The sequence below is a fragment of the Mobula birostris genome, chromosome 1 (genome assembly GCF_030028105.1).
Source record: "Mobula birostris isolate sMobBir1 chromosome 1, sMobBir1.hap1, whole genome shotgun sequence".
In the NCBI taxonomy this organism is placed as follows: Eukaryota; Metazoa; Chordata; class Chondrichthyes; order Myliobatiformes; family Myliobatidae; genus Mobula; species Mobula birostris.
This window is the reverse complement of record NC_092370.1, coordinates 34,590,881-34,615,299: the sequence shown is the minus strand read 5'-3', so window position 1 is coordinate 34,615,299 and position 24,419 is coordinate 34,590,881.

Here is a 24,419-nt window from a genome sequence, read left to right as displayed (position 1 = left end):
TGAGCTGAACCCCTGAACCTCAAGGATCGTTGGGCTACTGTTAGACTGGCCTCTATTCTTTGACTGTTTGGAATGAGTAACCCTGTCAAAAGCCCTGACTCCAGCAATCATAGACCTTCATGCTTTGATCCTCAGTATCGCCCCAGGACTCTCAATACCTCGTACACTGGACTTGCTGATGATGGGGCCCTGAAAACTAGGCCTAGAACTTTGGTCTCACTGATTATGTGTTCCTAAAATCCAACCACACCCATGCTGCTGCTTTTGAATGCAGTACAGAGGCTTCGACTTAGACTCTGGTCTGTCCTCCAATTCCCCCACATCACCGTTCCTAAATCCTAACTCCCCTCTCTGTTGCCAAAATCATGCCTATGAACCTGAAACAAAGCCTAAAACCTAGCTAAATCAGAGCCCTTTTCCATTCTCCATTCTGGTTACCATTTCACCTTTTCTGTTCTCCTGAACTGCCCATCACCTCATCATGACACCTTCCATCCATTCCCAGGATGATAAAATAATATTGAAATTCAGAGACTGGAAACTAGTATAACTGGCAAAGCCGTGATCTTTGGACGAATAGGCCTCACAGTTGGTTAAGGTGTAAAAGGAACTGTATTGGATCAGCTTACATTTAACATGAATGGAACTTGGTATACCAGCTAGGAGTGCATGGGGACAGTTGTCTAGATAAGGCAAGGAAGGTGATGTTACACATCTATTTGATGAACCTGATCTGGAACTGCTGGTCAATGCAGAACAATTAAAGTGCAAACTGTCTCATTCAACCTGTGATGAGGAGAAGGATGGAATCAATGCAAGGACATAATTATTACATTTAGGAAATTGTGCCTCATATTAGAGCAAGTGGCAACCAAGTAGTCAGCCAAGATATCAAGAGAGCTGACAGAGAATTGAACTAAATTTCATCATCTGCAATCTGATTCTATGCCTCTGCCTCATATCAACAAAGGATGGTGATTAGATGAGGAAGAGAAGGGGTGGGGGGTGTGGGGCAGATCCTTGATCATTTTGGGGATATTGGTGCAGATTTGGATAAGAACCCAAAGCTAAAGTTGCAGTGTCTACAATTCAATGAGTGTAGATGAAAGGAAAGAAGAAAAGCCAAGGACAAAGAGACATGTTCTAGCTGCTTCCCTGAAAGGTCATTTGAAATAAATTGGAGTCCCACTAAGGTGGAGAATGGAAAAGGGAAATTAAAGAAGTCTAGTCACCATATCATGTAAACGAGGTGTAATGAAATCCTATAGTAGCACAGACCCTTATATGTCTTTAAACATGATGCTTTTAGTGCTTTCAAGACACGTTGAGAGGGATGGTTAGCTCCTTAAAATAGGGAATTTAGAAAAAGATGGGAGAAGTTCTAGAAGACATCAATACAAAGACTTGGGAAAAGAATTAAAACTTTTTGATGAGACAATAGTTTGTAAATATAAGAAGACAGAATAATTTTGAAAAGGAAAAACAAGGACTTACAATTGAAGACAGATGAAAGAATGGATAGTTCCTCATGATCATACGATAGAACCTATTATTGAAAAATCCTTTCAGAATTTGTGGAAGTCCAATTTATCTTCACCTGCCAGAACAAAGGAGACTTGCTGAGAAGCCATTGACAGCTGGTTATATCATGGGTGGTTTTACTTTGGAAAACATAATTGTTACCATCATTCGACAAAGTTACTGTTTCATTGTAATCTGAACATGTCTGACAGTGAAAACTGCTCTTTGTAACATTGTTAAGAATTGTTATGTGGTGCTAAGACTTCAACAGGGATTTTTCATAATTCACTAGGAAAACAAGCCTTCAAATATGATGATGGCTTGCTGGACTGCTGCCTGAATTGCCTCTTGACACAAAACTCTAATGAGCCAACTGTGTAAATAAGAATGTACTTAAAAAGATCTGCAATCCAAGTGGTCTGCAATAATGAACAGACATTTTATATATACTCTGACGACTCATGAAAGGCTGCAGAGAATCATTTCATACTGGCAATTGTGTACTTTGAAGACATTTCATCCACCTAACTAACAATAATTGAACGTAAGGTGTTCCTTGTATAGTCAGCAATCTAGGTAAATAATTGGTTGATCTGAAGATATCATACTGTTTTGCAGTTAATGTGTGATTCTATTTAGGAGTCTGGAAAGTAAAGTAGGATGGAAACGCTGACAACAAATTTGCTTAAAGCTTCTTGCCACACTATAATTTCAGTGAAAATCCACAATAGAGGTGTATAAGGTGATAAGAGGCATTGATAGATTGGGCATGGCAGAAGCAGCCAATACAAGAGGGCAAAATTTTAAGGTGATTAGAGGAAAGTATAGGAGAGATGTCGGAAGTAAATTTTTAGGCAGAGCATGGTCGGTGTGTAGAATGCACTACCAGGGTGGTGGTAGAAGCAGATACTCTAGGGGCATTTAATCGATTCTTAGTCAGGCGCACAGATGAAAGAAAAATGGAGGGCAATGTTGGAGTAAAGTATTAGATTGATCTTGGAGCAGGCTAAAAGGTCAGCACAGCATTTTGGGATGAAGGGGCTGCACTGTGCTTGTAATTTCCATGTTTTTAATCTCATGAAGTAGAAAACCTAATTTCCTGATCAACCTTAACTACTTCTATCACTCTAAAAGATTGACTGGCATGAATTCATTTGCAAAAGGATACATACTTTGGCCTTGAAATATCACAGTTAGTTAAAAATATTGTTAATGATTGTTCACATAACTTTTCCTAATCTATTAATTTTCCTAACCTACTAATGTGTTCCTCTCCAAATTTCCCACAGAGTAAATATAGTTCTCAACTCCACCATGGATGGTTCCAAGTGCAGCTGCAAAATAAGGGGCACGGGGCATGGGGCTAGCAACCGTATCCTATAAAACTTGGAGCTGCAGAAACGTTAACAGAAGCTCCAAAGACCCCATCTCTGGGAGAGGAAGGATCTGTTAGCAGCCTATGCCCCAGTACGGGTGTTGGGCTTAAGAAAAATAAGATACTTACAGGGTTTGACTGGTATTTGGTCAAAGAGTTGCTGGAAATGATTAGTGGCCCAACATTTGTTGCCTCAAGGAAAGCTAGTTTCTGGTTTGGATCCTGCAGAGATGGGACAGATAGGACAAAGGGATTATCTATGATAGGGTGAAGCTGGTGTTGCCATTGCATTATCTCCTTAGTCCTGTACTGCCGCCTTTACCATATTACCAGTCAATAAACCTGCTGCAATATAACATGGCCATAGTATCAACACATCAAGGATGATACCTGAAATAGGCATTAGATCCCTTATAATATGGATCATAGAACAGTAAAGCACAATAGAATCCCTTTGGTCCATGGTTGTTGCATGGACCTTTTAATCTTCTCTAAAATCAATCCAATCATTCACTCCCATGTAGCTCCAGTTTTCTTTCACCTATGTGCCTATCTAAGAGTCTCTTAAATGTTCATAATGTATCTGCCTCTACCACCACCCCTGGCATTTACCACTCTCTGTGTTGGGGAAACCTCCACTGGCATCTCCCCTACACTTTCCTCCTATCTCCATTAAAGAACGTCCTCTCATATTAGTCACTGCCACCTTGGCTGTTTGCTCTATGGCTCTTATCAACTTAATCACTTCTATCAAAAAATTCTGCTTCACACAATTAGGCTAATCTGAATGTAGTTTAGAATGATCAGTTTGTATTTTAGGTAATTATGTTTAAAGGCAACCTAACCAACTATCCTTAAAGGCTGTCACTAAAAGACAAAATAAAAATCTGCCTTAAATATTACATTGACAGGGGACTGATTGTTGATATCCGGTGCTTAATCCCCTCATGAAAGGTGAGTCTATTGTGTACATTCATTGAAGTAGAGAAATATTTTTGAGATACTGAAGGACTGACACACGTGCCCAACCTATGTGATACTGAAAGATGATGACAAGGATGATGCTGAATGCTGACATTTCACATCATAAACTCCTGCGACCAATTCGCCAAATACCACCTCACTGGTATGTTTTATGCACAATTATCATCCAAAATAAATTATTTTGTTTAGGACAAGCAAACAGAAATGAGGTTTGTGATGAGTCTGAAGTCCAGTTAGCAACTTAACAGAAGATGTGATAACGCAAACACGAGGAATTCTGCAGATGCTGGAAATTCAAGCAACACATATCAAAGTTGCTGGTGAACACAGCAGGTCAGGCAGCATCTCTAGGAAGAGGTACAGTCGACGTTTCAGGCCGGGACCCTTCGTCAGAAGATGTGATAAAGTCAGTTAATCAACAGTGTTTGGCAATGCTGTTGGAGGGGTGGCTGAAGTGTGAATGGAAACTCTTCCTATGGTGATTACAGATACACTCTCTAGATGGATGTTGGAGCCATCTCCTGTTTCCTAGCTCAGCTGCCAACCTCAGGCTTGCTGAGGAGTTTGCAGCATCTTCAACAGGATTTTCTAAATCTGAGCAATTATGGTTAAAGTTTTCCCAGTTGTGTAAGAGTGTTAAATTTCTTGATCTTGCTGCTGTATCACAGTTTTTTCCTGCCACTTCATTGCGCAGGTACAGTGTGTCCCCACGCTAGCGAAGCCTGAGGGATGTTAACATTCTCCAAAGGATTTTGGTTGTTGATTCCAAATGATACCATGGATTCTTCTGAGGTTTCACAGTTGTTTAATCTCCATCCCAGTTTACAGTGCAGGACACCATTTTCACAGCACAAAGCATGGAGAGCCATTTCAAAGTTCACCCTTAGCAGCTTAATGTTTCAGACAACATATACAAAATGCTGGAGGAATTCAAAGGTCAGGTAGCATTTATAGAGGGAAATGAGCGGTTGATGTTTCTAGCTGAGGTCCTTCATCAGGATTGGAAAGGAATAGGGCAGCTGCCAGAATGAAAGGGTAGGTGGAAGGGTTGGAACACAAACTGGTAGGTGATAGGTGCTGTGCTAGGGAGCCTGGATGAGCACATAGCTGAACATCCTCCATCAATGCTAAGTTCCTCCAACATTTTGTGTGTGTTGCTCGCGATGTCCAACATTGAGAATCTTTTGTGCTTTTGTTAATGCATCAGACACATAGAAATGTTGAAAGAGGAATTGTCAGGTTTTTATGTTGTTCATCAAGACTAGTGAGTTAAGCAAGAGAACAGAAGTGATTGATTGTCCATCCCTTCATTATTAATGAGTGAGTGAGTGAGTATTATTATTGAGTGCGAAATGGAAACCCTAAGATATGACGCAAACACATGGAAATCTGCAGATGCTGGAAGTTCAAGCAACACACACAAAAATTGCTAGTGAACGCAGCAGGCCAGGCAGCATCTATAGGAAGAGTTCAAAACATCGACAGTACCTCTTCCTATAGACACTGCCTGGCCTGCTGCGTTCACTAACAACTTTTGTGTGTGTTGCCCGAGATATGATGGTTGTTTTCAGATTGAGAAAATCCTGTCAAAAATCTGAGGACAGCTCCCAGATGATCAGTTGGTGACATGATTTTTTCTAAAACTGTCTGATTTTGAATTTTGCTGTTAATCCACAATTCAATTATTATGTCAGAATGATGTTTCTAAACAAACATACTCAAGATGAATTTAGAAGATATCAAAATCTACAATATACAGCCATACTTAATAATAGTATCATTACTGAACTTAGTTGATGATTTGTTCTTGACCTAGATGCTTACCTCATTAAAGAAATTTCCTGAATAGGGAGAACGTTTCTTCTGAGAAGTTGATTTTGAACAGGTTCTCAGAGATAAAATTATTGCTAACCAAGTCAAAGGCCTTTTGTAAAGTAAAAAAGTGTTGAAAACTGTAACTTTTCTCAGTTCTCATGGAATATCATTGCTTACCTATTGTGCTCTTTATGCTTATTATGTTTTTTAAAGTTGCATAGGATCTGGAGTAACAATTATTTTGTTCTCCATTACACTCGTGTGCTGATGAATGACAATAATCAATCTTGAATCTTGAAATATTAACTCTTTTTTGCTCCACATTTTCATTTGATCCACTGGGTATTTTCAACATTTTCTGTTTTTAGTTTCATGTGGAGAAGATCAATATTTGTGTTTATTTTGATGGACCATCAATGTTTTAGGTTGGGGCCTTAGAAGGGAGGAGATACCTAGTATAAAATGGTGGAGAAACGGGTGGGTCAAGAGCTGGCAGGTGATAGGGGGATCGAGTTGAGGAAGGCTGATAGGTAGATGATGGAAGGGAGAGTGGGAATAACACCAGAGGTTGGGGAGTGATAGGTTAAAGTACCATTGGACTAAAGATGATGAAATTTGATCGGGGAAGAACGTAGAACATGGAATCAAGGGTCAGAGGTGAAGGCAGCAGATGGGAAATAGTGGGGAAGGAGCTTGGACAGATGGGAAGTATGGAGGGAGGGAAAGACACAGAATTATGGGGGCTGAGTAGAGCAGGGAGAGAAAGGAAAGGGATGAGGGTTGAGCAGTTTATTGGAAGTTGGATGTTCTTATCACCAGAACATAAGCTTTCCAGGTGGATTATGACATGCTCAGTGTTTCCCTTGTTGCCACACATCTGGAATTTTCTTCTATATAATGTTAATATTATGTTAATATAATTTTGAAATCTATATTAATATAATTAATAAAATACCCTGTGGTTAATTCTGTTAATGAACATGATCTCTAAATTTTCTAAATAATATACACACCACAAACTTTACTTTGAAACATTTTAGAGATTCAATGTACTTACATTGTCAGTGTTTCAAGTTACAACACTTTCAAATTGTAACAATAAACGCAGAATGGCAGTCAGTAGCTCATTATTAATACACTGCTGGTCCGCTAACTGCTGATGCTGTTTAAAGTGCTGGGCAGTTTCCTGGCCGTGTAAAAATTTCCTGCTCAGAGTTGGTTGGTTCATACATCAATAAAAGAAATAGGGGGAATATCAGACGTGATGTTCCTCTAATTTGTGTTTAGGAGGTCAAGGACAGTTGGTGTGGGGATGAAAGGATGACAACTAGAGATCGAAACAGCTATAGCAGATGGAGTGTATGTGTTTGGTGAAGTGGTTTCCCTGTCAAATCCTCTTTCACATTTTATACTGGCTCCCTTCCTCCCATCTCTCTGTTCCAATAGAGACAATTCAAAATGTCAGCTCTGCATTTCCCTACATTGATGCTGCCTGACCTACTGAGCTCTTTCAGCTTTTTTTGTTTGTTGATTTAGTTTCCAGTCCCTCATGTCTCCATATGGAACAGTAATATTTCTTGGTAATTGTTGCCCTTTGGTCTGTATAGAGTAATGAGCTGTGCATATTACAGCTTCTGAAACAGGTGGTTTTTTGCCCATCCATCACAGAAAAATAATAATTGGTAATAGGTTTATTATTGTCACGTGTATTGCGGTACAGCAAGGAAAAAAAACTGTTTTGTATGCTATCCATATGGATTGTTTCTAAACATAAATACATTGAGGTAGTACAATGAGAAAAACAATAACAGAAGGAAGAATATACTGTCAAACTTACAGAGAAAGTGCATTTCAGGTGTACAATAAGGTACAATGGCCATAATGAGATAGACTTTTTTATCGTACAAGTGGTCCATTTAATAGTGCAATAATAATAGGATAGAAGCTATCCTTGAGCCTGGTGATTCATGTTTTCAAACTTTTCTTTCTTCTGCTCATTGGAAGAGATGAGAATGTTATAGAGTGTATGATTTCCCATCATGGCAGCATTGTAGTGTAGCAGTTAGCATAATGTTTTCCAGCACCAGCGATTGCGAATGGGATTCAATTCCCTCCATTGCCTGTAAAGAGCTTATGCGTTCTCCCCATAATCACGTGGGTTTCTTCCAGTTTGCTCCCATATCCCATAAAATGTATGTGTTAGAGTTAGTATATTACGGGCATGCAATGTTGGTGCTGGAAGCATGGCGACACTTGCAGGCCATCCCCAGCACAATCCTCAGACTGTGTTGGTCATTGACGCAGATTACACATTCCACTGAAGGTTTTGTTTTGATGTATGTGTGATATTTAAAGCTCATGCTTAATCTTGATCTCTAATCCCACCTCATTTAGAGGACATGACAGTACTTGATTAATATCTACAGCTCTTCTAGGTGCAAGCCTTAGAGAGTATTTTCTAGTTTTTGAGATTGGGACATGGTCCAGTTTCATGGGAAACTGAGGGGAAATAGCTAAGACAGTATTACAGATAATGGCAAAATATGAACAGAGCTTTTGATATGTACAGTGAATCACCAAATGATAGGAAAGGTGTCAACAAAATAGAGAGAGTACAGAGATGGTTTACTAGAATGTTACCTGGGTTTCATCACCTAAGTTACAGAGAAAGGTTGAACAAGTTGGGTTTTTATTCCTTGGAACGTAGAAGATCGAGGGGGGACTTGATAGAGGTGTTTAAAATTATGAGGGGGATAGATAGAGTTGACATGGACAGGTATTTTCCATTGAGAGTGGAGGAGATTCAAACAAGAGGATATGAGTTGAGAGTTAAAGGGCAAAAGTTTAGGGGTAACATGAGGGGGAACGTCTTTACTCAGAGAGTGGTGGCTGTGTGGAACGAGCTTCCGGCAGAAGTGGTTGAGGCAGGTTTGATGTTGTCGTTTAAAGTTAAATTGGATAGATATATGGACAGGAAAGGAATGGAGGGTTATGGGCTGAGTGCAGGTCGGTGGGAGTAGGTGAGAGTAAGAGTTCGGCACGGACTAGAAGGGCCGAGATGGCCTGTTTCCGTGTTGTAATTGTTATATAGTTATATGGTTATATAAGTTATTCTTGTATGTCTTATACTGTCACATTTGTAGTCTTTTGTGAGTTGGACTAAGTATCACTTTAATTCTATTATAAGTGCCATGGAATTCTCTTTTTCAAAATAGATAGCCATAGAGCACTGCAGCACAGAAAAAGACTATTCATCCCATTTAGTCTATACTGGCCTGGTCTTCTATCCAGTCCAAACTACCTGCACCTGGATCACAGCCCTCCATATTTCTCTCATCCTTATAAATATCCAAACCCCTCTTAAGTGTTACAACTGATCTTATGAATACCACTTTAGCCTAATTGTTGTACCTTTAACTGCTTTCTTACCTGGCAATAGTGCTTTTCTTCTTTTTCATAGGTGGGAGCAGCAGGTTGAATTTCCCATCCCATACCTGACCCCTGATCCTTGATATCAGCTTAAGATGAATCAGGCTAATCATTTTTAGAAACATTCTCAAGGGCATGCTGAAACTGCAGGTGTCAGCACAGCAAGGAGTTCACAATTTGCAACTGAAAAGATGCAAGTTGTCTATTTTGGCTTTGCAAGAAGGATCTCTTTATGGTAGTCATGACATGGATGCTGTAGGTCACCATTGTTCCTGCTGTTGATCAGGATAAATCCACATGATGCCAGTGTACTGAGCAGGGATTCCTTCACATGACCTAGCTGTTTAAGACCAATGCCTCACAAAGGAGGCAATGCTGAAAGAAACTGGCTGTTTTCATAATAAAAAAAAGGTATAAAATGCGGGAAAAACTTAATGTCTGTTGAAGAGTCTTTGATCTGAAACAATAACTTTGTTCTCCGTTCCACAGATGCTGCCTGACCTGCTGAGATTTTCCAATACTTTCTGTTTTAATTTCATATTTCCAGCATCTGTTTTTTTTATTCCTCTGGCTATTTTCTTTGAGGATTGTCTACGTGGTTACCTCAGCTTTGGACATAATTTTAAAGGCTGCCAATTTATATAATTCCACTTCTCCCATGTACATAAAGGCGTAAAGTGAATGAAAGTTTTTTATGATTTAGGTGAGTTATCCAAATCATTAAAATAGGCTGATATTAGAATTTTCTGGTCTGGGCTCTTTTACACCAGAAATACAAGCCTTAGCTGTACAAACCAACACTTAGGAAGTGCTGGTGTTCAGATTACTGATCTACAGTGTGTTATCATCTTCTTTTAGATAACTCCTTGGAATCAAGGATGACTCATGTCCACTCTGGTTTAACACATGCAAACTGCTGGAGAAACTCAGCAGGTCATGCAGTATCTAATGTAAGGAATAAACAGTTGACGTTTTGGACCCAGGCTCTTCATCAGGACTGGGCTTTGATTTATTGGGTTCTAAATTGGTTAGTGAGGCAACGTGGGAGCTGAAGGTTCTTTTACAAATGGGGCAGATGCTGACTGACAGGATGAACAGGGGAGGAGATAGAAAAGTGGGCCAGACCTTCTACTGTCAAAATCAAGCACATGTGCCCTCCTGACACATTGTGTTCGGGTTCCAAATCCACCAAGCACCCCTTGTCCACTTTGAGTAGTCTTGAGCCTGAGATTCCCACGAATGGGAATGTTACATTTCTTCAAGGAGGCTTTAAGGCATCCTTCAAACTTTACCATGCTTTCGTGCTTTCCCATGATGGAACTTGGAATAAATTGTTTGTTTCATGAACCTGGTGTTAAACATGAGACAACATGGCTAATAAGCAAAATGTCAGGCAATGCATCATATCCATCCTCTTAAAATTGTCAACACTAATTTCAAACCAATTGGTGAGATATTTATGTCTGACTTCTCGGTGTTATGCCCTATGGGGATACAATGATTTCCTTGCACCTAATTAGTGTTATGTTTTAACCTTTACTGAGCATTTAATTCCAATATAAATTCACAGCTATAAGGTAGGAAAGATTAGAATTTGTTGGCTAACAGAAAATAATCAATAACACTCAGAGCAAACCTCTGTTTTTCGACTGAATATATAAGTTTGTTATAATTGCAGTAAATGCTCCTAACCCTTGGTAGGAGGTTAACTGCTCTCTATTTCATAAGTTTTGTTTGTCTCAAAGGTACAAATATAGAAATAACTACAGTATATTGTTTTAAATTACATAAGCCACTAACTATAGATTTGCTTAATTTTATTTAAGTACCTTTCAATTTTTTCTAACATACTGAGACATTATAGTGAACCATACCATTAGGAAACTATGTATATAATTCATCTCAATTATTAAAATGGGCTGGAATGTGCTCTCAAAAACATCTTTGATGTTTAAAAGTGCCAACTGCTTGACAGAGGGCGAGCAAGTTGGGAACAGGGTCTGACTTTCCTGGCCTCGCCATTTGGTTTTAATCCTCCATGTATAAAATGCATTATCCCTCTTGTTCAGTTAATAGCTAGCTTTGCTAGAAGTGCTAAAAGTTAAAATGCAACATGTGTCTTTGGTGCTCGGTGGAATTCAAAAATCTTTCACTAATGAGCTTGCATGGGATTTAGGTTTGATTCAAGTCTAGACCATCGAACAGATGCTTAACTGAGAAGGTAGAAGCATATCCCTAGGTTGGATTATTTTTCACTGATTTAATTGGGTTAAATATAGACTCATTTTTATTTGTATTCCAGCAACGTGAATTGTAGTTTGAATCTTCCACTGAATTCAAAAATGTTAGGATTTAAAATTCATGCAAAAACTATTTTGTGATTGAAGACCCTGCTATGCGATTCATCTTGCCAAAATAAAAAGAAACTATGAAAGAAAAAATGTTTAAATGTGTGCCAGATGAAGCTTGCTTTAACTTACCACACTTTGTTTATTAAATTTAACAGACTGTAACCGTTTTGTCCATTTGAAGTCGTTCTGTTTAACTCGGTGATGGTCAGTTTAACTTCATTTTGCTTACTTAGAGATCATGCATTATGTAAGCATCTCTTCTTTGTTTTTGTACTTAGTAACAACTAAAATACACCAACACATTTCTGTAACTAATTTCAGTGAGGATATGGGAAAAGAGTTTTACAATTCTCGTCTTTGATCCTATCTGAAATCTAGCACATATACTGCAGTAAAAGCAAAAACAGAAAAAAACACTGCATGTCACTGCTATAATCAGAATTCATACTGTTATTCCACCACAACTGTGATTGACTGACTTATCTTTCCCCATTCACCACATACAAACAGCAGTGGGCGTGGTTTGTTGCTTCCTGGATCAATACCGAGAAGAAGACAAAAATTAAAACTTATTGTGTGCAGGAATCATCCAGATTTCTGAAGATGATCAATTGCAGACTAGACTCTAGCCAGAATGCCAGCAAGATTAGACATGCTGAAGAATCCAGTAGGTGCAGGCATGTGGTGTGATCAGAGCAGGAATGTTAAACTGAATTGGAAAGTACTGTACTGTGCAAAAGTCTTAGGCCCATGTATATAGGTAGGGATCCAAGACCTGAACAGTACTGTAGTAATTTTATGTACTGCACTGCTGCCTCAAAAAAAAAATCATGATGTGTATGTGATGATAAACCTGATTCTGATATGGGTCTCTGTTGGGACTGGGAGTGGGAAGGGGGCAGGGAGAGGGGAATGAGAGACATTCTGTATGATCAATAAGCCAATTGTTTGGAATCAAATGGCCTTGTCTGGTGTCTCAGGGCTGGGTGTGTCTGCACCTGTGCCACCCACCCCAGCCTCTGGCACTCCTTCTCTGCCACCTGTCCCACACTCTTGCACGGTGAACCACCCTCACCATTTCCAACATCCTTTGCTCCTGCCAGATTTACAAACTTGCTCTCCGCTCCACATTGACAAATACTGTACTGTGCAAAAGTCTCAGTTACCTGAGATATGCGTGCCTAAGACTTTTGCACAATACTGTTGATGTACATTTGTTCATGCTTTGGTGTGTGAGAGATGATACAGGATGGAATGACTTTAAGACTAAAGCCAAGATATCCAGGAGGAAAGTATAGATGCACTGAGGTATAGAAACATAGAAACATAGAAAATAGGTGCAGGAGTAGGCTATTCGGCCCTTCGAGCCTGCACCGCCATTTATTATGATCATGGCTGATCATCCAACTCAGAACACCGCCCCAGCCTTCCCTCCATACCCCCTGATCCCCATAGCCACAAGGGCCATATCTAACTCCCTCTTAAATATAGCCAATGAACTGGCCTCAACTGTTTCCTGTGGCAGAGAATTCCACAGATTCACCACTCTCTGTGTGAAGAAGTTTTTCCTAATCTCGGTCCTAAAAGGCTTCCCCTCTATCCTCAAACTGTGACCCCTCGTTCTGGACTTCCCCAACATCGGGAACAATCTTCCTGCATCTAGCCTGTCCAATCCCTTTAGGATCTTATACGTTTCAATCAGATCCCCCCTCAATCTTCTAAATTCCAACGAGTACAAGCCCAGTTCATCCAGTCTTTCTTCATATGAAAGTCCTGCCATCCCAGGAATCAATCTGGTGAACCTTCTCTGTACTCCCTCTATGGCAAGGATGTCTTTCCTCAGATTAGGGGACCAAAACTGCACACAATACTCCAGGTGTGGTCTCACCAAGGCCTTGTACAACTGCAGTAGTACCTCCCTGCTCCTGTACTCAAATCCTCTCGCTATAAATGCCAGCATACCATTCTCCTTTTTCACCGCCTGCTGTACCTGCATGCCCACTTTCAATGACTGGTGTATAACGACACCCAGGTCTCGTTGCACCTCCCCTTTTCCTAATCGGCCACCATTCAGATAATAATCTGTTTTCCTATTTTTGCCACCAAAGTGGATAACTTCACATTTATCCACATTAAATTGCATCTGCCATGAATTTGCCCACTCTTAGCATCCTCCTCACAGTTAACACTGCCACCCAGCTTCGTGTCATCTGCAAACTTGGAGATGCTGCATTTAATTCCCTCATCCAAGTCATTAATATATATTGTAAACAACTGGGGTCCCAGCACTGAGCCTTGCGGTACCCCACTAGTCACCGCCTGCCATTCTGAAAAGGTCCCGTTTATTCACACTCTTTGCTTCCTGTCTGCTAACCAACTCTCCACCCACACCAATACCTTACCCCCAATACCGTGTGCTTTAAGTTTGCACACTAATCTCCTGTGTGGGACCTTGTCAAAAGCCTTCTGAAAATCCAAATATACCACATCCACTGGTTCTCCCCTATCCACTCTACTAGTTACATCCTCAAAAAATTCTATGAGATTCGTCAGACATGATTTTCCTTTCACAAATCCATGCTGACTTTGTCCGAGTCACTCAGGAAAAAACACAAGAAACTCTAAATGATTAATGACTCTTGTTAAGCAACAATTAACCAATTCCGGTCTCTAAGAGCCTTGGAGCCCGATGCTGCAGCTCCAGCTCCCGGCACAAACCTGAAGAGCTCATTACAACTAAAGTCACCAGCTTGATTCCAGGATGAGAAGATTGAACTCAATAGAGAAATAACTACATTGTCATAAGACATAGGAGCAGAATTAGGCCATTCAGTCCATCAAGTCTTAATTGTCATTCTATCAGGGCTGATTTACTTTCCCTCTCAACCCATTCTTCCACCTATTTTTCTGTAACCTTTGACACCCCTACTAATCAAGAACCTATCAGATTCCAATTAATATATACCCAATGATTTGACCTCCACAGCAGTCTGGAAATAAGTTCTACAAATTCGCTACCCTCTGGCTAAAGAAATGGTTCCACTGTGTGAAGATCACACAGATCTTTTCACCTTAGACTTACCAGAGTGTAGAAGGCTAAGAGTTGATCTCGCTGGCAAATGTGCAATGTGCCCTGTTTTTTTACAGCTGTGTGGACCAATCAGAATCTGATTAACGTTATTGTAGTATGTGAAACACAACAGAATTGATTTTGGTTTGGTGACGAGCATAAGCAGAGCACAATACCATAACAGACAACACAATAGCAACCAACAATTTACAAGACAATAGTGTAAATATCCACGAGCAATCAACAATTAGTGCAAATGTCACACTTAATTAAATGTGAACCCAAGAGCAGACTAAATAATTATTAACAAGGAGAGCATGAAAGACCATTTAACAGATATTGTGCAAGGACAGCTTGGCTATTACACCTGAGTGAGTTTTGTTGAGAAGCTATAGGAAAGAACCATTGCTTTGAGTAATGAGTTGAGTAATGCTTTGAGTTGGTGTGTCCTGACGGAGGGTCTCGGCCCGAAACGTAGACTGTACTTCTTCCTATAGGTGCTGCCTGCTCTGCTGCATTCCACCAGCATTTTGTGTGTGTTGCTTTGAGTAATGATTATTTTTTACGTGACCTGAAATCTGCGTGGCACTTTATATTAACATTATATAAAAGAATATTCCAGCTGTGAGGCAACAATGGCTATATGCGTGGGAGCACTTTAGTTACAGTGCGGCCTCGCGGTTTAGAAGGAATAGTACTAATGTGTACAAGATTCTGAATGCATAGATGCCAAAAGGTTATTTCCACCAGAATAAATAGTTGGTCATTTGGTATTGAACTGAGGGGAAATACCATTCAGCAGGTTTATGAAGTTGCTGAATTCTCTCACCCGAATAACAGGACACTCCACAAATTTTGCATGTGTTCAGGATTGACATCAAGTGACTTTTGGTAGTGGGGATGCAGAGGTAATGGATCGGTTCCAGGGAGTGTACATTTTGATATTTTAAGCTGCTGTGAACACAATTATACTTTCTGACAGCTAAGCACGGGTGGTTGCAAGGTTCATTTGTATAAACCCACCAATTATATAAGGAAACAGAGTCACTCCGGTCATTACAACTTAGTTGACTGTGGGAGTTAAACTAATCAAGAATCCCTTGGCAGACCATTGCAAGGCCCTGCTCTAATAAATCAAATATTGTGTGGCTTTCTTTTCACTTTATTGGGAAAGTTTCAGCCTGAGTTTTCACCTTACAGTTTCTATACCCAAGTAGCGTGCTGTGTGTGTGAATGCCGCACAGCTGCTGCGGGGCACACACTGCGAGAGCAGGACAGTACATAGTTTGCACATTATTTCCCCAGCACAATTCATGTTGCTGCACCCAAAGCTTCCAGTCAACCTTGTGCAGTCTCTCGCCCACGCAAACTATTCGGAACCGCATGCTGATGCACAGTAATGAAGACGGTCGTTGCCACGACTCAACGTCGCACCATTGTTTGTTCATACCCGGCTGATGTCTCTTTGCACATAAACCTATTCTATCACAGCCATGATCGTTCTCAGCAAGCATCTCTTGATTCACGAGTTGTACTTTATACAGGGGCATTAATATTGAATGCGTGTGTTCCTTGGCGAGTCTGTGTTTACACGCTTAATAAAGCTGGCTGTCAGCCTGTAATCGGTTATCGGCGGAGCTGAGCACTTCGCTCTGTCATCCACGGAAATGATTTGGCGCCCCTGTTTGGAGCAATCCCTTTGGCGTCGAGTTTACCGTGGTTTCTATGCGGCAGTCTGAAGAATACACAGGGTTCATTCCCAGGCATTTTGTTTAGGGGAAAAAAAAATCAAGATCCAGAATGAATTCATTAAAAGATGGATAAACAATTAGATTTTAAATCTCTTATATATTAAAAAAACATAGCCAACTACATTCTTGGCAACCAGTTGACCATTGCTTGATTCAAATAAGCAGACGAAACTTCTTGAGATGAAGAACTATTTAAACTGGATGTGAATTGTTTGAATAATCATAGCATACGCAAAACAAGATATACGAATGAAATATTCTAAATATTAGTGTTATTGTTGCGTAGGTCGGAAACCGTCGAACAGATCTAGTATTGTTTTAGAATTATTGCAACGTTTCATTATTGCGCGTTAGAACATTGGTGTATTTATTAAAGTTTAAAAATGTTTAATCGTTTGGTTATTTTGAAACTACATTCGCCAAACGATTCAAACACATCTTCAATATTGTAAACTGTGTGAAGATCATCTGACTTATCTTTGCCTAAGTTAAACAGGGTCGCGATTATAATTGCAATAGTTTCATGTTCTGATCTATAATTACGGTTCCGAGTTATTAAGGACTTCATGAATGTCACAGCGTCACTGTCGGTCTCTTTTGTGAAATTACAAAATCAGAGAGCTTTTGCTCTTCCGCATTCGGCACTGCTTATTTCTGCGGCGAATAAGTGATTTCAGTTTGCGCAAAATTTCGGCATCTGAGTTGAGAAAGTATAGAATATATGACAACTGATTTTATACACAACCTGTCGCGCTGACGGCATTGTTTCACTAAATGGCCATTATCTTAAACTGTAACAACACCTTATAAAAATCTTGTTCTTTGAGTTTCTATAGATAAAATAGTAAAGTTATAACCTAAATTGGTTTTAATTTAAATAATAAATACCAGTTCTGTGCGCAATAAGTTCATATTTGCCTTGGGTTGACGGCAACCAATTTAATTAAATCTTCCCAGAAAGTACTTGCTTAAGAGCATCTTGGCTACTTTGCAATTCACTGCCGATAATCCACTGTTCAATATTTACTTCGACAGGTTACGCCTATAAAATCACATTAATAGGAACCTTTCCTTCCGCTGACGGCCTGTTACGGCCGAAACGCGGTACAAACTAACAAACCAGCTTGCCGAAACGATAGTAATTCTTCAGTGGGCTAAAGAATCAAATCGCCATGACAACAGTCTTTAAATATTTCAAATCGAATTTTTATATTTGTATACTCTAGTCTGGATTTTATAGTATGTTATTTATTTCGTGTTTCACGTGTGGCAGTTTTTAGTATCTCTCGTTCAAACCGAAATACTGTGTGTGCTTTTCAGGTATGCGCGGAAGCTCAATTACTAGCATTTGGGACCACCATGTCAAGAGTATAATCCCCTTTCTTACATTCACCCGTTTCTCTATCTCGGGTAAGGTTGCATTTTCTAACGCAAAAGTCTCAATGCAAGGATGGTTTTGCAATGTGGAAAATACAGTAAACGTTCAGTAATAGGAAACACCACAACTAGGGCTTTGTTATTTACACGTGGTCAATGATGTGTGTAAAGTATGTTCGAAAACGCCATTCATCACACAGGTAATCGGTTCTCACGGGATAGAATATTTATAATCATTGAGATGTTCGGACAGAGATGGGGAGGTTACGTTCACAAGTCACCGTCGTTTCCGAAGGAACTCGGTTGTGATAATAAATTCCACTTTAGATTTCGGAAGCAATCGGTGACCTCACTCTGATAGGACTGCAGCGCTTCGTTATAAATTGCCCGTTTTATGGCGGCAAACGCCGCTAGAAAAGTTGCGGCAGCAGCTGCCATTTTTCTCCCCCTTGTAGCGGCGGTACCTCCGCAATTATCTTTATCTCTTTGGCTGAGCATTGCTTACATTTATAGGGCAGGCGAGATATCATCATACGTAAAGTTTCTGAAAAGCTAATGGGCAGTTTCTCAATCAAGTGAAGAACGGCTGGCCGAAATAAACAATTAAAATGTATTCCTGAAACCAATACTTTTCTAGGTTATATGTCTGATAACAATGGCTGATTCTGTTAAATGAATTCCCCACCTGAACAAGTAACTTATTAAAATTCAGTCATTTGTTTAAATTTACATTAGTCCTATTTCTAATAGGAAAACACCATTTTGGGAACAGATATTTCATTAGATCTCTCAAAGAATATTTATGAAAGTTTCAATATTACTATCTTCCATTCATAATACAGGGCGCTCCTGTGTTTTACATGGAAGTGACTCGAGAAGGAAGAATGAATGGTGATCTCTGGCGGTAGAGTTACACTGCCCGTCTAATTAAACGTCTTATGCAAAGTGTTCTCAGCTGACCCTTCCTCTGTGTTATTCGTAGTGAAATATAACACTCAGAGAATTGCCGAAGATGATTTTATAATGTGTAATTTGTGCGTTATGATTGCATGTACTTCGTGCAGACATGGACCGATACAGCGTAACGTTTAATAACGAGATCCCCTTTTGTGTTAAGAAATGATTACTGTTATCCATTTGTTGCTAGTTATGGACATACGCATTACATATTTCACAGTTTTATTAGACTTGCGAATTAATAAATAATACAAGGTGATCGAAAGCATTTTTTCACTGATTACCGCAATTAATGTTGATAAAATGATTGAGAACAGGTGTATCTTTCCAATTAAAGAACGAGAAAGAAAATCACTCTGAATAGTAGTGAAAATTAATATCGACAAAATTCGAAAATTCTTCAAATAAACCCCAAAAGAGTGATCTTCTGTATTTCTTGGGAACGTGGTTTGAAACCCGTATTGAAATGGCGAATTGTTATGTGAAGTTGTGTTCGCATCAGCAGATGTAGCGTCATACGTATTGATTTGAATACGCCACATAATGCCTCATCCATGCCCGCAGAACTTTGCACATTGATTTTAATAATTTCATTTTCTTTTTGTTTAGAGTAGATCCAAAGTAGTTTGGGATGGGGGTAGTGTATTTATTTTACGAAATTGTTAATGTTTGTGGGAATCAACCTTTGATGAGCCAAACGAGCATTTCTCGCCGTTTTAATATTTATTTCTCCTTTACGAATTGCTCGAATGCTTTTTATATTTACAGGTGATCAAAATCAATTTGAAGGAAACGCCGACGTAATTTTGACAAGTAATCTGGTTGGTTGAAAATATACGGTTTTCACAAAATCAGTCCTGTTAATAGTCCCGTATCCGATTTTCTGTCAAAAAGGTTGAAAATTCACAGAGGAATACCTTGTTTATATAATAATAATTCACGCTCAGTACGCATTTATTTCCGATTGATAAAACCCAAGGCACAATTCTCTGACTTTTTTTCAAGCAGAAAGATGACTTACATCCATTGCAGTCTGGTAGGTTGTAAGCTAACTAACCAGTGGTGTACAGGACCCACAAACTCCACCTTTGGTGGGACAGGTAGAATTTGAATGATTAGATTACTGTGCTTCATCTGCTGTTAGCGCTTAGCCTCTCCATGTTCTCAGTGGAGAGACATAAACTGCTCAGAGCCTAGTCAAAGTTTTCCCATCAGACTGAGCTCCCAGAAACCAGGAAATTTGAGATGAGAATATTATATCTCTTCAAGGAGGATTTAATGATCCTCTGGAAGTTAGTCACAGTGATGGAGCTCAGAATATTATGTTAACTTCTGGTGTCAGGAGCAGCTCGAAGTGTCACCAGAGACTCCATGCTGGACTGGAGGAGATGGTTGACAATCCTGCCATTGCACTTGAAAAATGCTGCAGAAGTTGCATTGGTGGTTTGAAGCGCAGGAGCGCAGGGATTATGGTAGTTTATGAGTTTGGTGCTGGATGTGAGATCCTGGACTTTGAAACCAATTGTTGAAAGGTGGCAAAAGTCAGTCCATTGGAGGTGTGTTAAGCCTAGTTGCTGATGTCTGCACTCACCAAGGGGGGTCTCCAAGATATAGGAAATCATCGGTGTTGACAAGTGGTGTGGCTTGCTATGGATCTTTGTTGTTAGGATGGAGTGTTCTCTGGTGGGGGCAGGTTGGTGGAGGGGGTTTGTCATCTGGAGATTTATTGTTTGGCCCATTTGCTCTCAGAGAACAGCCAAAGAATCAGAGGTAGTTTGATTCTGCTCCCATATGCACATATGTGCAAGCACTGGCTTGATCAGATATCTCTTCTTGAAGGTGATCACAGTTTTAACATCCTTAAGATTAACTGGGAGCTTTCCTTTTTGCTACTAAAGGAAATTAAGTAATGAATTTGGATAGAAATGCTTCTCCATTGTCTTCAGTTGGGGGGGGGGGTTGACTGTACTGGAGTGTCTTATAAAGTTAAATCAAGTGACATAGGCAAAAACAGGGATTCGCTTCCAGATAATTCCTTCTATGCTTGCTTTGACCATCAAAACATGAAGGGACCATCACAAACTCCCAACAGCTCCCAAAGATCCTGTGAGTTTTAGTCTCTGAGGCTGACATGTGAGCAGTGTTCAGGAGGGTGAACCCACGAAAAGCATCTGGCCAAGACTGGGTACCTGGCCAAGTACTAAAGAACTGTGCTGATCAATTGGCAGGAGAGATCTGTAACCTCTCACTTCAGCGTTCTAAGGTACCAAACTACTGCAGACAGGTTCAATTATACCAGTGCCTAAGAAAATCATGGTAACCTGCCTCGATGACAATCATCCAATAGCACTTACATCTACAGTGAAGAAATGTTTTGAGAGGTTAGTGATAAACAAATCAACTCCTGACTGAGAAGCATCTTGTATCCACTCCAATTTGCCTACTGGAGAAACAAATTCACAGCGGATGCCATCTCATTAGCTCTTCACTCAACCCTGGAACATCTGGGCAGTGAAGATGCATGAATCAGGATGTTCTTCATTGACTACAGTTCTGCATTTAATACTATCATCCCCTCAAAACTAACCAATAAGCTTCAAGATTATTACCCCATGCAAGGCTTATTGAGAAAGTAAGGAGGGCCAGAAAGGGCCATGAGAAAGCCTTGGCCAACAGGATTAAGGAAAACCGCAAGGCATTCTACAACTGTGTGAAGAGCAAGAGGATAAGACGTGAGAAAATAGGACCAATCAAGTGTGACGGTGGAAAAGCGTGTATGGAACTGGAGGTGGTAGTGAAGGTACTTAATGAATACTTTGCTTCAGTATTCACTACGGAAAAGGACCTTGGCGATTGTAGGGATGACTTACAGTGGACTGAAAAGCTTGAGAATGTAGATATTAAGGAAGAGGATGTGCTAGAGCTTTTGGAAAGCATCAAGTTGGATAAGTCACCAGGACTGGACGAGCTGTACCCCAGGCTACTGTGGGACGTAAGGGAGGAGATTGCGTGCCTCTGGCAATGATCTTTGCATCATCAATGAGGATGGGAGAGTTTCCAGAGGATTGGAAGGTTGCTGATGTTGTTCCAATATTCAAGAAAGGGCACAGAGGTAGCCCAGGAAATTATGAGAGGTAGCCCAGTGAGTCTTACTTCAGTTGTTGGTAAATTGATGGAGAAGATCCTGAGAGGCAGGACTTATGAACATTTGGAAAGGCATAATTTATTAGGAATAGTCAGCACGGCTTTGTCAAAGGCAGGTCGTGCCTTACTAGCCTGATTGAATTTTTTGAGGATGTGACTAAATGCATTGATGAAAGTAGAGCAGTAGATGTAGTGATATGGATTTCAGCAAGGCATTTGTCAAGGTTCCCCATGCAAGGCTTATTGAGAAGGTAAGGAGGTACGGGATCCAAGAGGACATTGCTTTGCGGATCCAGAACTGGCTTGCCCACAGAAGGCAAAGTCTGGTTGTAGATGGGTTGTATTCTGCATGGAGTTGGTGACCAGTGGTCTGCCTCAGGGATCTGTTCTGGGACCACTACTCTTTGTGATTTTTATAAATGACTTGAATGAGGAAGTGAAGGGATGGGTTAGTAAATTTGCTGATGACCCAAAGGTCGGGGCTGTTGTGGATAGTGTGAAGGGCTGTCATAAGGTTACAGTAGGACATTGATAGGATGCAAAAATGGGCTGAGAAGTGGCAAATGGAGTTCAATCCAGATAAGTGTGAGGTGGTTCATTTTGGCAGATCAAATATGATGGCAGAATATAATATTAATGGTAATGGCAGTATAGAGTATCAGAGGGAGTTTGGGGCCCAAGTCCATAGGCCACTCAAAGCTGCTATGCAGGTTGACTCTGTGGTTAAGAAGGCATATGGTGCATTGGCCTTCATCAATTGTGGAATTGAGTTTAAGAGCCGAGGGGTAATGTTGCAGCTATATAGGACCCTGGTCAGACCCCACTTGGAGCACTGTGCTCAGTTCTGATCACCTCACTACAGGGAGGATGTGGAAACCGTAGAAAGGGTGCAGGGGAGATTTACAAGGTTGTTACCTGGTTTGGGGAGCATGCCTTATTCGAATGGGTTGAGTGAACTCGGACTTCTCTCCTTGGAGGATGAGAGGTGACCTGACAGAGGTGTACAAGATGATGAGAGGCATTGATTGTGTGAATAGTCAGAGGCTTTTTCCCAGGGCTGAAATGGCTAGCATAAGAGGGTACAGTTTTTAGGTGCTTGGGAGCAGGTACAGAGGAGATGTCAGGGGTAAGTTTCTTACACAGTAAGTGGTGAGTACATGGATTGGGCTGCTGGGGATGGTGGTGGAGGCGGAAATGATAGGGTCTTTTAAAAGACTCCTGGACTGGTACATGGAGCTTAGAAAAATAGAGGGCTATGGGTAACTGTAGGTAAGGACATAAAGGGCATGTATTGTGCTGTAGGTTTTCTATGTTTCTGAGATCTTAGCTTCAATATCTCCTTGTGCAATTGGATCCTCAATTTCCTCACTTGCAGACCCCAGTCAGTTTGGATTGGCAACAGCATCTCCTCCACGATCTCCACCAGCACAGGTGCATCACAAGGTTGTGTGTTTAGACACCTGCTCTTCTCGCTTTACGCTTACAACTGTGTCAGTATGTAGGATGGAGATTGAAGATCTGGTTGAATAGTGCTTTAACAACAATGTCAGCAAGACCAAGGAGCTGATTATTGATTTCGGGGGGAGGAAATCAGAGCACATCTAGAACAAAGCATTGTCACAGGAAGGCAGTATCCATCATTGGGACCCCACCACCCAGGTCATGCTGTCTTCTTACTGTTGTCATCAGGAAGAGGGTATAGAGGCCTCAGGACCCACACCTCCAGGTTCAGGAACAGTTATTACCCCTCAGCCATCAAACTTTTGAACCTAAGGGTATAAATTCACTCAACTTCACTTGCCCCCATCATTGAAATGTTTCCACAACCTCAGGACTCACATTCAAGACCTCCTCATCTCATGTTATCAATATTTATTGCTTATTTATTATTATTATTACTTCTCTTTTATGGTACTTGCGCTTTTTGTTGTCCTTCGCACACTGGTTGCATGCCCAAGTTGGTGCGGTGGTTTTCATTGGTTCTATTATGGATCTGTTATGCCCACAAGAAAATAAATCTCAGGATTGTATCTGTGGACATATATGTATTTTGATAATAAATTTACCTTGAACTTTGAACTTTGGTATTTTTTTAGCATCCTTTTTGTTCTCATACTGGCCCATGGTAATGGCAAAAGTTGTGGCAGAAAACATATGAAATGGAGTCAACTAAAGACAGAGCATTACTTGAGGAGATTATTAGAAAGATTTTTAGCAGCTTAATCTGATTTTATTTGTCCCTATCTAGCACAACAGGTCATTCATTTTCAGTCAATCAGAGAAATTACCTGTGATTCACGTATTTCGCGCCCCCCCCCCCCCATATCCCTTATCTAAACTAACTTGTTTCTCTCTTCTACCTTTCTAATGAACTGTTCTAGATCTGGAACATTAATTATTTCTTTTTTAACAGACGCTGCCTGGCCTGCTGAGAACCATTGTCCTGAAAGCATGGTACATAGCATGTGGATATCACCTGCAAAACCAATATTTATAGCCCATCTCTTATTCCCTTTCAAAAAAACAATGATGACTTGTTTAGATTGAGTACACCTATAGGCAAAAATGTTCTGAAAGTCACCATTTTCAGGTGATGGACAGTGTCTTTCTTCTCATATATTGGATATTTAGCAGTTTTAAGTGAG